Source organism: Garra rufa, chromosome 2 (genome assembly GCF_049309525.1).
Source record: "Garra rufa chromosome 2, GarRuf1.0, whole genome shotgun sequence".
In the NCBI taxonomy this organism is placed as follows: domain Eukaryota; kingdom Metazoa; phylum Chordata; class Actinopteri; order Cypriniformes; family Cyprinidae; genus Garra; species Garra rufa.
The window spans coordinates 60,323,041-60,325,540 of NC_133362.1; the positions used below are offsets into that span (position 1 = coordinate 60,323,041).

The 2,500-nt window shown below is 47.7% G+C and overlaps 1 long non-coding RNA gene and 5 other non-coding genes across 6 annotated transcripts in view; all 6 read left to right on the top strand.

Annotated features, from left to right (window-relative positions):
- The window catches only part of LOC141325647 (uncharacterized), a 129,088-nt gene that overhangs the window by 52,559 nt on the left and 74,029 nt on the right, over positions 1 to 2,500 (top strand). The gene's annotated exons all lie outside the window — the stretch shown is intronic.
- Positions 740 to 812, top strand: trnar-ccu (transfer RNA arginine (anticodon CCU)). Its single transcript has one exon. It is a non-coding gene; the product is annotated as a tRNA-Arg (tRNA).
- On the top strand, positions 999 to 1,070 carry trnam-cau (transfer RNA methionine (anticodon CAU)). Its single transcript has one exon. It is a non-coding gene; the product is annotated as a tRNA-Met (tRNA).
- trnam-cau (transfer RNA methionine (anticodon CAU)) lies at positions 1,179 to 1,250 on the top strand. Its single transcript has one exon. It is a non-coding gene; the product is annotated as a tRNA-Met (tRNA).
- Positions 1,537 to 1,608, top strand: trnam-cau (transfer RNA methionine (anticodon CAU)). The gene has a single exon. It is a non-coding gene; the product is annotated as a tRNA-Met (tRNA).
- trnam-cau (transfer RNA methionine (anticodon CAU)) lies at positions 2,206 to 2,277 on the top strand. The gene has a single exon. It is a non-coding gene; the product is annotated as a tRNA-Met (tRNA).

A 2,500-nucleotide genomic window follows, 5' to 3' on the forward strand; every position in this document is an offset into this window, starting at 1 on the left:
TCAAGTCAAGCAGAGTGGCGCAGCGGAAGCTTGCTGGGCCCATAACCCAGAGGTCGATGGATCGAAACCATCCTCTGCTAAGACTTCTGAGCTTGTATATATGACAGAGCCCCCAAAAAAGAGAAATGTTCAGAGCCTGTTCTTGAAAACCTAAAGTCACTTGGTCCTCTCACAATAGTTGTTCATCCAGAAGCTGAATGAGATGGAGAACTAAAAGAAAAAGTAAACAACTACATGACAGCCCCAGTGGCCTAATGGATAAGGCTCTGGCCTCCTAAGCCAGGGAGTTCAAGTTATGTTGAAAAGACCAGTGCACAGGCTCTATATCAAGACAAGCAGAGTGGCGCAGCGGAAGCGTGCTGGGCCCGGAAGTCGATGGATTGAAACCGTCCTCTGCTAAGATTGTTTCACTTTTATATGTGCTCAGGTGCTGCAGGACAAGTTAGAAATGTGTGCCAGAATCAAGTGATTTTGAAAAGACCGGCGTATGGTACTCTCGTCAAGGAAAGCAGAGTGGCGCAGCTGAAGCGTGCTGGGCCCGTAACCCAGAGGTTGATGGATCGAAACCATCCTCTGCTAAGACTTCTGAGCTTGTATATATGACAGAGCCCCGAAAAAAGAGAAATGTTCAGAGCCTGTTTGTGAAAACCTAAAGTCACTTGGTCCTCTCACAAAAGTTGTTCATCCAGAAGCTGAATGAGATGGAGAACTAAAAGAAAAAGTAAACAACTACATGACAGCCCCAGTGGCCTAATGGATAAGGCACTAGCCTCCTAAGCCAGGGATTGTGGGTTCGAGTCCCATCTGGGGTGACTTTCAGCAGAGTGGCGCAGCGAAGGCGTGCTGGGCCCATAACCCAGAAGTCGATGGATCGAAACCATCCTCTGCTGAGCTTGTTTCACTTTTATATGTGCCCAAGTGCTGCAAGACAAGTTAGAAATATGTGCAAGAATCATGTTATGTTGAAAAGACCAGTGCACAAACTCTACATCAAGTCAAGCAGAGTGGCGCAGCGGAAGCGTGCTGGGCCCATAACCCAGAGGTCGATGGATCGAAACCATCCTCTGCTAAGCTTGTGTCACTTTTATATGTGCCCAGGTGCTGCAAGACAAGTTAGAAATGTGTGCAAGATTCAAATTATGTTGAAAAGACCAGTGCACAGGCTCTACATCAAGACAAGCAGAGTGGCGCAGCGGAAGCGTGCTGGGCCCATAACCCAGAGGTCGATGGATCGAAACCATCCTCTGCTAAGCTTGTGTCACTTTTATATGTGCCCAGGTGCTGCAAGACAAGTTAGAAATGTGTGCAAGATTCGTTATGTTGAAAAGACCAGTGCACAGACTCTACATCAAGACAAGCAGAGTGGCGGAGCGGAAGCGTGCTGGGCCCATAACCCAGAGGTCGATGGATCGAAACCATCCTCTGCTAAGCTTGTTTCACTTTTATTTGTGCCCAAGTGCTTCAAGACAAGTTAGAAATTTGTGCAAGAATCATGTTATGTTGAAAAGACCAGTGCACGAGCTCCACATCAAGTCAAGCAGAGTGGCGCAGCGGAAGCGTGCTGGGCCCATAACCCAGAGGTCGATGGATCGAAACCATCCTCTGCTAAGCTTGTTTCACTTTTATTTGTGCCCAAGTGCTTCAAGACAAGTTAGAAATTTGTGCAAGAATCATGTTATGTTGAAAAGACCAGTGCACGAGCTCCACATCAAGACAAGCAGAGTGGCGCAGCGGAAGTGTGCTGGCCCATAACCCAGAGGTCGATGGATTGAAACCATGCTCTGCTAAGACTTCTGAGCTTGTATATATGACAGAGCCCTGAAAAAAGAGAAATGTTCAGAGCCTGTTCGTGAAAACCTAAAGTCACTTGGTCCTCTCACAAAAGTTGTTCATCCAGAAGCTGAATGAGATGGAGAACTAAAAGAAAAAGTAAACAACTACTTGACAGCCCCAGTGGCCTAATGGATAAGGCACTGGCCTCCTAAGCCAGGGATTGGGGTTCGAGTCCCATCTGGGGTGACTTTCAGCAAAGTGGCGCAGCGGAAGCGTGCTGGGCCCATAACCCAGAGGTCGATGGATCGAAACCATCCTCTGCTAAGCTTGTGTCACTTTTATATGTGCCCAGGTGCTGCAAGACAAGTTAGAAATGTGTGCAAGATTCAAATTATGTTGAAAAGACCAGTGCACAGGCTCTACATCAAGACAAGCAGAGTGGCGCAGCGGAAGCGTGCTGGGCCCATAACCCAGAGGTCGATGGATCGAAACCATCCTCTGCTAAGCTTGTGTCACTTTTATATGTGCCCAGGTGCTGCAAGACAAGTTAGAAATGTGTGCAAGATTCGTTATGTTGAAAAGACCAGTGCACAGACTCTACATCAAGACAAGCAGAGTGGCGGAGCGGAAGCGTGCTGGGCCCATAACCCAGAGGTCGATGGATCGAAACCATCCTCTGCTAAGCTTGTTTCACTTTTATTTGTGCCCAAGTGCTTCAAGACAAGTT